This window comes from Crocuta crocuta, unplaced genomic scaffold (assembly GCF_008692635.1).
Source record: "Crocuta crocuta isolate KB4526 unplaced genomic scaffold, BGI_CrCroc_1.0 scaffold271, whole genome shotgun sequence".
Lineage (NCBI taxonomy): Eukaryota > Metazoa > Chordata > Mammalia > Carnivora > Hyaenidae > Crocuta > Crocuta crocuta.
The window spans coordinates 1,652,999-1,663,615 of NW_027527824.1; positions in this window are offsets into that span (position 1 = coordinate 1,652,999).

The window sequence follows — 10,617 nt, forward strand, 5'->3', positions numbered from 1 at the left end:
CACAGTCCTTGGTACTTCTGACCATCCCTGTGCCCGGGGCTTCCTGTGCCCAGGGGACCAAACAGGATGGTGACTTAGATGCTTATATTCAACAGAACTGTAAAAAGGGAGTCCCTCTCGTCCTCAAAGATCCCCAGCATAAATAGCTTCTTTCCTTGAAACAGAGGGAGAAAAGGATAAGGGGTTGTAGAGGGAGATTGGCCTTATGCTAGTAAACAAGGTCATGTATTTACTTTTATTTCAAATGGCTACCTGCTTGGACACAACAAACTCCTAATATATGTGGTCCATTCAAACTCTGTATCTTTATTGCTGACACCATTTATTTCACCTTCAGGGAACCCTCTACTCATCATTCACAGCCAGAGAGCCTTTAGCTGGGGCCACAGGTTTGCTGCCTTGTGAAAACATCCTTTCCTCCTCCTATCCAGAAAAGAGTGAACAACAACCTAAGTACCATTTGGGCAATGTGTTTCAATCCTACCTCTTGCTGTTTAGCCTCAAAATATTAACAGGTGGGACAGTGAAGGATCCTCACCTACGCACTCAGCAGCATTTACTGCCAGACCCCAGGTTATTTTCTAACATCCCCTCACCTGACCCATGACCTTGCTCTTTTAGAAAGGCATGTCTACCTGGATCCCATCCTTGTTACCCAAACTGTCAGAGTAGTCTATGAAAGGGCTACAATTTTATCCTACTTGCAACTAACAGGTTAGTCTACTATTTTATCATGGATACTGGTAGAAGATATGAGACTTCCAGACCAAAGACAAAGAAGTTTTACACTTACAGGAAGCAACGTGAGCATGTTTGTGCTAGTTCTCCAACCCCCCCTCCCCAACAAAAGTGACTTGGGATAGGTCTACATGGATGCCTCCATATTCAGGGGGATGTGTGATAGGAAAAGAATCCTGAGCTTGGGAGATTCAACATTTTTATAAAAGTGCAAAGTAGGGAAGAGACATTATTTCAATTCTCAAGATTGCTTATTGCTAGAAGAACACTAAGATATGACCCAGGAAGTGGTCAGGGTCTTATATTCACATGAAGCAAGAACATGCAGGGGTGCTCAGGGCTCATGCTAGACTACTTCTCCTAACAGGTTTTCATTCTCCACTGGGTTACCTTCAACAGCATTATAAACCAAATCCAAAGAATTAAGAGCTTAAATACTATTCAATACTCATCAATGGTTTCTCACTGTCACAGGGTTTGTCACAAGGAACTCTCTCCCAAAAGGCCAAAGCTCTCTCACAGCAGCCAAGATCCCTGCAAAAAGTTCCCAGTCCTTTACTGTGGTCTCTGAACCACAGTTGGCCTGATAAGACTGTGGGAGGAGTTTGGCTGTAAGACAACTCAACAGTTGTCATTCTTCCTTAATAAGCATTCTGTACCCGAATCCCTTCTCTCCCAAGCAAACCAGCTAACATTCTGAAAATTCACCTGGTTTCTGCCCACAAAAGTAGGGAATTTCCCTCTTTTCATGCTCCTGCAGGTGTGTGTCTCTGCAACTGCTGTCTGAAAGGGGAAGGAACCTGCTACCCACTCACGATGAATATTAGTGTCAGTAGTTACAATAGGGTAGAGAGCAAAGGCTAGCAGATCAGTGAGGAAGTCCACTAATGGTGGCATTAGCCATCTGGAAGGTAAGCAACAACCAGGGCACCTTCTGAGCAACTAACTGCCTCTGAACCTACTTCCCCAGTACTGAGAGCTTGCACCGTCTCTCCAATCCTCCTCATATCTCTAACAGACAATAATGTATTTAAACGTATTTATGGATTTCCGAAGAGGCGAAGATGGTGGAACAGCATGGACTTTTTTTGTGTGTCTTGCATCCCTGAAATACAATCAGATCAACACTAAACCATCCTGCCCACCTAGAAAACTGATTTGAGGATTAACACAACAATCTGCACAACCTGAACCACAGAATCACCAGGTATGTGGCGCGGAGAGGTGAACTGGGGGAGAGAAGTCGCAGAGGGGAGGGAGCTGTTTTTGATTTCAGAGAGAGAATGGGAAAAACACCCATCCAAAAAGCAGCTGGAGAGAAAATGGAAACGTGGAAACAGCCACAGGGAGCGAACTAAAAAGGGAGGAGAAAGGAGAGGGTTTAAATTCCATTAAGACTCTATAAACAAGGGGATCACAGAGTCTGAAACTCGGCCGCTCGATACCTGGCAGTGCTCTGGTGAGAAGGGCGAATTCCCAGGAGCAGAGTCAAGTCCGGGGGTCTTTGGGCCACATGGGGAGAGGCGGTTTCCCTGCTGGGAGGACTCCTCACAGGCAAAGGTCCTAGTGGATCCTGGAGAACAACCACATTCACTGGTGCTGGAACAAGGTCCTTAAGGGTGAAGCCTGGTGCAAGATGTGCGTGGTGATTTTCCATAATCCCTGAAGGGCTGCTGCTACACAATTGCGTGAACTTTTTCTGAGGCAGGCTGACGCCCAGGTGCCGTCGCTGGGCATCAGCAGCAGCACGGTCCCACAAATGTTCCTGGATGCAGCCAGCACCCAGCCATTGCTTGTGGAGACCCTCCTGCAGAGGGGCAGAACGGGTCAAAGCCACAGACCCCCAGAAGTAAGGGGTTGGGAAAAACAGCCGCATCTGAGATAAAACTCAGGAGGTTGGTGCCGCCCAGCAGCCTGACGGCTTGGTCATGGACAGAGTAAAAGCGCGGAGTGGACAGAAGTCAGAGACAGACTTCTAATGGGGGGGAACAGAGTTCGGATACTAGAGACTGGGGACCCATGTGACGCCATTTTTACCCCGCAGGCGCATGTGCATACACACCTACAAACTCCACAAGGATCCACCCCCAGTAAGATAAGCAGCGCCATCTAGTGGAGCACACAAACGTTACACTAAGTCCCGGTCAACTAAGCCAACCTCCGTCTTCAGGAACACCCCAAATCGCTCTGTCTGCTTAGTTTACAGGCTTCATACTTTGACTTCTAGGGGAAAAAATGATGTAATTTCAATCATATTTCACTGTTTGCTGGTCCATCTATTCGATTTTTTTTCTTTTTCGTTTTTCTTTTTCTTGAATACAAAAAGAAACGTTTTTTATTTTCTATTTTTATCAAAAATATTTTTAATTTTTCCTACTATATTTTTACTGTTTTATAAATTTTTCAAATTCTATTTTACTTCCATCATCTCATTTTATTCATTTTTTTCAAATTTTCAAAAGTTTTCCTTCCCCCCCCCTTTTAATTCTCTAATCTATCAAGCCCCTTTCAACAGCCAGACCAAAACATACCTAGGATCTTGCATCATTTACTTGATTTTTTATTATGTGTGTTTTTAATTTTTTAATTTTAATATTTTTATTTTTAACCTCATCAATTCCTTTTCTTCCTTCAAAATGATGAAATGAAGGAATTCACCCCAAAAGAAAGAGCAGGAAGAAACGACAGCCAGGGACTTAACCAACAGATAAAAGCAAGATGTATGAACCAGAATTTAGAATTGCGATAATAAGAATACTAGCTGGGGTTGAAAATAGATTAGAATTCCCTTCTGAGGAGATAAAAGTAGTAAAAGCTAGTCAGGATGAAGTAAAAATGCTATAACTGAGATGCAATCTCAAATGGATGCCAAGGTGGCAAGGATGGGTGAGGCAGAACAGCGAAACAGCGATATAGAGGGCAAACTTATGGAGAATAATAAAGCAGAGAGAAAGTGGGAGACTAAGGCAAAAAGCACAATTTAAGATTAGAGAAATCAGTGACTCATTAAAAAGGAACAACATTAGAATCATAGGTGTCCCAGAAGATGAAGAGAGAGATAAAGGGGTAGAAGGTTATGTGAGCAAATCATAATGGAAAACTTTCCTTATCTGGGGAAAGACACAGACATCAAAATTAAGGAAGCACAGAGGACTCCCATGAGATTCAACAAAAACCAACCATCAATAGGCATATCATAGTCAAATTCACAAAATACTCATGCAAGGAAAAAATCATGAATGCTGCAAGGGAAAAAAGTCCTTAACCTATGAGGGAAAACAGATTAGGTTTGCAGTAGACCTATCCACAGAAACTTGGCAGGCCAGAAAGGAGCGGCAGGATATATTCAATGTGCTGAATTGGAAAAATACACAGTCAAGAATTCTTTGTCCAGCAAAGCTGTCATTCAAAATAGAAGGACAGATTAAAAGTTTCCCAAACAAAAATTAGAGGGGTTTGTGACCACTAAAGCAGCCTTGCAAGAAATTTTAAGGGGGACTCTCTGAGGGGAGAAAAGGCGGGAAAAATAAATAAAGACCAAAAGCAACAAAGACTACAAAGGACCAGAGAACACCACCAGACACTCCAACTCTACAAGAAACATAATGGCAATAGTCATATCTTTCAGTACTCACTCTAAATGTCAATGGACTAAATGCTCCAATCAAAAGCCACAGGGTAACAGAAAGGATAAGAAAACAAGATCCATCTATATGCTGTTTACAAGAGACCCACTTTAGACTTAAAGACTTTAGACTTCAGATGGAAAGGAAGGGGATAGAGAACCATCTAGCATGCTGATGGTTGACAAAAGAAAGCCAGAGTAGCCATACTTAAACAATCTAGACTTTAGAATAAAAACTGTAAAAAGGATGAAGAAGGGCATTATATCACAATTAAGAGGGTCTATCCACAAAGTGGACCTAACAATTGTAAACATTTATGCTCCAAATGTGAGATCACCCAAATATGTAAATCAATTAATCACAAACATAAACTCATTGATAATAATACCATAATATTAGGGGACTTCAACACCCCACTTATAGCAATGGACTGATAATCTAATCAGAAAATCGACAAGTAAACAATGGTTTTGAATGACACACTGCACCAGATGGATTTAACAGATATATTCACCCTAAAGCAGCAGAATATACAGTCTTCTCCAGTGCACATGGAACATTCTCCAGAATAGATCACATGCTAAGACACAAATCAGCCCTCAACAAGTACAAAAAGATTGAGATCATACCATGCATATTTTCAGACTACAGTGCTATGAAACTCGAAATCAACCACAAGAAAAAATTTGGAGAGGTAACAAATACTTGGAGAAGAATTAAGGGGCTAACTGAAAAGTTAAAGAGGAAATTAAAAAGTACATGGAAGCCAATGAAAATAATAATAACACAGGCCAAAACCTCTGGGACGCAGCAAAGATGGTGATAAGAGGAAGGTATATAGCAATCCAGGCCTTCCTAAAGAAGGAAGGAAGATCTCAGATACACAACCTAACCTTACACCTCAAAGAGCTAGAAAAAGAACAGCAAATAAAACCCAAAATGAGCAGAAGGCAGGAAATAATAGATTAGAAGAGAAATCAACGCTACTGAAACCAAAAAAACAGTAGAACAGATCAATGAAACCAGAAGCTAATTCTTTGAAAAAATTAACAAAATTGATAAACCTCTAGCCCATTTGATCAAAAAAACAAAGGACCCAAATAAATAAAACCAAGAATGAAAGAGGAGAGATCACAACCAACACAGCAGAAAAAGAAAAAAACAATAGGAAGAGAATATTATGAGCAATTATATGCCAATAAAATGGGCAATTTCTGGAAGAAATGGACAAATTCCTAGAAACATATAAATTACCAAAACTGAAACAGGAGGAAACAGAAAATTTGAGCAGACTCATAACCAGTAAAGAAATTGAATTAGTAATCAAAAATCTCCCAAAAAACAAGAGTCCAGGGCCAGATGGCTTTCCAGGGGAATTGTACCAAACATTTAAGAAAGAGTTAACACCTATTCTCTTGAAGCTGTTCCAAAAGGGAGAAAGGGAAGGAAAACTTCCAAACTCTTTCTATGAAGCCAGCATTCCTTTGACTCCAAACCCAGACAAAGACCCCACTAAAAAGGAGAACTATAGACAAATTTCTCTGATGAACATAGATGCAAAAATCCTCAACAAGAATATTAGCCAACTGGATCCAACAATACATCAAAAAAATTATTCACCACAACCAAGTGGAATTTATACCTAGAAAGCAGAGCTGGTTCAATATCCGCAAAACAATCAATGTGATTCATCACAACAATAAAAGAAAGGACAAGAACCACATGATCCTCTCAACAGATGCAGAGAAAAGCATTTGACAAAATACAGCACCCTTTCTTGATAAAAACCCTCAAGAAATTCAGGATAGAAGAATCATACCTTGAGATCATAAAAGCCATATGTAAAAGACCAAATGCTAATATCAACCTCAATGGGGAAAAACTGAGACTTTCCCCCTAAGGTCAGGAACAAGACAGGGATGTCCACTCTCACCACTGTTATTCAACATAGTGTTGAAGTCTTAGCCACAGCAATCAGACAACACAAAGAACTAAAAGGCATCCAAATTGGCCAGGAGGAGGTCAAACTTTCACTCTTCACAGATGACGTGATACTCAATGTGGAAAACCCAAAAGATTCCTCCAAAAAACTGCTAGAACTGGTCCATGAATTCAGCAAAGTGGCAGGATATAAAATCACGCACAGAAATTGGTTGCATTCCTATACACCAATAATGAAGCAACAGAAAAAGAAATCAAGGAATCAATCCCATTTACGATTGCACCTAAAACCATAAAACACATAGGAATAAATCTAACCAAAGAGGTGGAAAATCTATCCACTGAAAACTATAGAAAGCTTATGAAAGAAACTGAAGAAGACACAAAGACATGGAAAAACATTCCATGCTTCTGGATTGGAAGAACAAATAAATTTGTATGGAACCACAAAAGACCCCGAATATCCAAAGCAATCTTGAAAAAGAAAATCGAAACTGGAGGCATCAGAATCCCGGACTTCAAGCCGTATTACAAAACTGTAATCATCAAGACAGTATAGTACTGGTATAAAAACAGACACTCAGATCAATGGAACAGAATAGAGAACCCAGAAATGGACCCACACACGTATGGCCAAATGATCTTTGATAAAGCAGGAAAGAAATAAAGACAGTCTCTTCAGCAAGTGGTTATGGGAAAATTGGACAGCAACATGCAGAAGAATGAACCTGGACCACTTTCTTACACCATACACAAAAATAAACTCAAAATGAATGAAACAGGAAGCCATCAAAATCCTTGGGGAGAAAGCAGGCAAAAACCTCTTTGACCTTGGCTGCAGCAACTTCTTACTCAACATGTCTCCAGAGGCAAGGAAAACAAAAGCAAAAATGGACTATTGGGACCTTATCAAAATAAAAAGCTTCTGCACAACAAAGGAAACAATTAGCAAAACTAAAAGGCAACCGATGGAATGGAAGAAGATATTTGCAAACAACATATCAATAGAAGGTTAGTATCCAAAAATCTATAAAGAACTTATCAAACTCAATACCCAAAAAACAAAGAATTCAGTGAATATATAGGCAAAATACATGAATAGACACTTCTCCAAAGAAGACATCTACATGGCCAACCAACACATTGAAAATATGCTCAACATCACTCATCATCAGGGAAATACAAATCAAAACACAATGAGACACCACCTCACACCTGTCAGATGGCTAACATTAACAACTCAGGTAATGACAGATGTTGGGGAGGAGGCAGAGAAAGAGGATCTTTTTTGTACTTTTGGTGGGAATGCAAACTGGCATAGCCACTGGAAAACAGTATGGAGGTTCCTCAAAAAATTAAAAATAGAACTACCCTATGGCCCAGCAATTGCACTCCTAGGTACTAATCCAAGGGATACAGGTGTGCTGTTTTGAAGGGGCACATGCACCCCAATGTTTATAGCAGCACTATCAACAATAGCCAAAGTATGGAAAGGGCCCAAATGTCCATTAATAGATGAATGGGTAAAGAAGATGTGGTGTATATATATATATACAATGGAGTATTACTCGGCAATCAAAAAGAATGAAATCTTGCCATTTGCAACTGCGTGGAGGGGATTATAAGTGAAATTAGTCAGAGGAAGACAAATATCATGACTTCACTCATATGAGGACTTAAGATACAGAACAGATGAACATAAGGGAAGGGGAAGCAAAAATAATATAAAAACAGGGAGGAAGGGAGGCAAAGCATAAGAGACTCTTAAATACAGAGAACAAACAGAGGGTTGCTAGAGGGGTTGTGGGAGGGAGCATGGGCTAAATGGGTAAGGGGCATTAAGGAATCTACTCCTGAAATCATTGCTGTACTATATGCTAACTTGGATATAGAAATTGAAAAAATAAGAAATTTGGGGAAAAAAAGAGGTTATGAATCCTTGCAATTATTCTTAAAGTAGTTGTGGATATAAGAAGTCATCTGAGCTGAGCATATGTACTGTTGGGCTTGGTTGTTAAGAATATTCTATTCCATGAGGCTGTCTGTAGGAACAGGATAAATTCTACAAAGAATATTGTGATTTAGCAGTTTTTCTTAGATAGTTTCTATCAGGGAGACAAAGTTTGGGGTAGGGAGAGATAAGGTAAACAGTTGGTGAGACAAAAGGATCTCAATTGAGGAGGAACCAGGACCCAGAGAAAAATGTAACTGGTGTATTCAAAGGAACTCTGCATTTTTTGCCATTCTATCAGGTTGTTTCAGAACAAAGCAAAGACTGTTTCTAAAACAAATATATATAAATGCACCAAACACTAAATACATATTAGTAGTTGAAATTTACAAATAATATGAGATCCCTTTCCCCACTCTTCTTACAGTCTTATATATTTTGGAAGATGCTAGTCCATCCTAGGTGCATGTGGGGAGTTAACAGCCAGGAGGAAAATGTGATAGGGCTCAGAGTTCCTGGTGGGAGGGGTGCTGTAGACCTACTAAAGAGAAAGACCAGCCAAGCAGCACTCAAAAAACAGGCTGGGGTGACCACTGGCCACTGTAGGTGCTGAAAGCCGGTGAGATGTGTTCTGTAGCCTCATAAACCCATGCTGAGGCTTGAGCCTGTTCAAGTGGCAGGAAACCGTCCTAAAATACCACAAGTGGGATGGGGGGGCGGGAAAAGGGGCTGACCAACTGCCACACGTGGCTGGGCTGCTAACCCACTTCTTAGAAAACCACACTGCCTCAAATGGTTTCTGGAGTCAGGGGAAAACCTTAAGAGATCCATACAGTTTATGAAATCTCAGTGGGGTTTATGGGCAGATTTAAGGGATTACAGGGCTTTTTCAAAATATTCCTAAGAAGTATTTTCTATGTGGACAAGTCTGGGGGTAAAGGAGCCTAAATCATCTCAAAAGATACATGATCCAAAACTTCTTTGACAGGGTCAGACTCTTCTCAGAGAAGAAATAAGATTTGCTGGAGGTGACACGTTAGAATAAAGTTGGAAAACAACCCAGGTTTCTGGTCTTTCAACTTGAGGACCTACTTTTCCCTCCTTTCCCCAAACTCACTCCTCCCTTGGAATAGTTGAGAAACTGGAAAACATCTTCTAACAGGAAAACAGTTAAAATGTTTATACTATGATAGATCATACAACTATTAAAAATGAGTTTGGGGGCACCCAGGTGGCACAGTTGGTTAAGTGTCCGACTTCGGCTCAGGTCATGATCTCATGGTTCGTGGGTTTGAGCCCCGTGTCAGGCTCTGTGCTGACAACCAGTTCAAAGCCTGGAACCTGTTTCAGAGTCTGTGTCTCCCTCTCTCTCTGACCCTCCCCTGCTCATGCTGTCTCTCTCTCAGAAATAAAACATTAAAAAAATTTTTTTGAAAATGAGTTTGACCCGGGGTGGCTGGCTGGCTCCGTTAGTAGAGCATATGACTCTTGGTCTTGGGGTCATGAGTTCAAGGCCCACGTTGGGTTTACTTAAAAAAAAAAAATTTTTTTTTTTTTAATTAAAAACAAAAATGAGTTTGACCGATATATAATGACAGGGAAAGTACCTAAGAAATATTGTTAAAAAAAAAAAAAAAGATACAGGTAGGGGAAGAGAGCAGGAAAAAACAAAAACTGTAGAACATATTTCAACATAATTCAGTTTTTGTAAAAAAAAAAAAAACATGTATTTGTGATGTAAAGAAAAACGTACACCTGGTATGACAGAACTCAAAGGAGTCGTCATGGAGAGGGTCATTCCCTAGGCCCACTAGCCCTGGGACCCTTGTGTCTAATAGCAACTCCTTCATTGTAAAAGTATGATTATATATTGTTATATACATCTAATTATACACTTTCAAAAGCTCTGCAGCTGACAGAATAGAACTATCACCTTAAAAAAATTCTTTTTTAAAAGAAAAAAGGAAACTAGAAGCTCAGAGAATTACATTACTTACCCAAGGTTTATAAGAGTAAAGAGTATAGAATCCAAGGCTTCAGCTCCCTATCCAGTTATGTTCCATAATCCCCATTGTGTGGCACTAGACAGGACAACATTCCCATAGGAAAATGTAATAAGCGTAATTTCTTATAAACTGAAATAGTTTTAAGTACTAGGCTCAGCTGGAATTGTACTTTTGTAAGCCAGAGGAACAATATTCCTATAGGTCACAGGATTTGGACAAGTGCTCAGTCTTTCTCTGACCATACTGGGAAAACACTGGAAAAGATGCCACCTCACAACTGTGGAGCCAGACAAACCAGGTTTAAATCCCAACTCTAATACTAGCTGTATGACAAAGTATTCAATTTCTGTGCCTC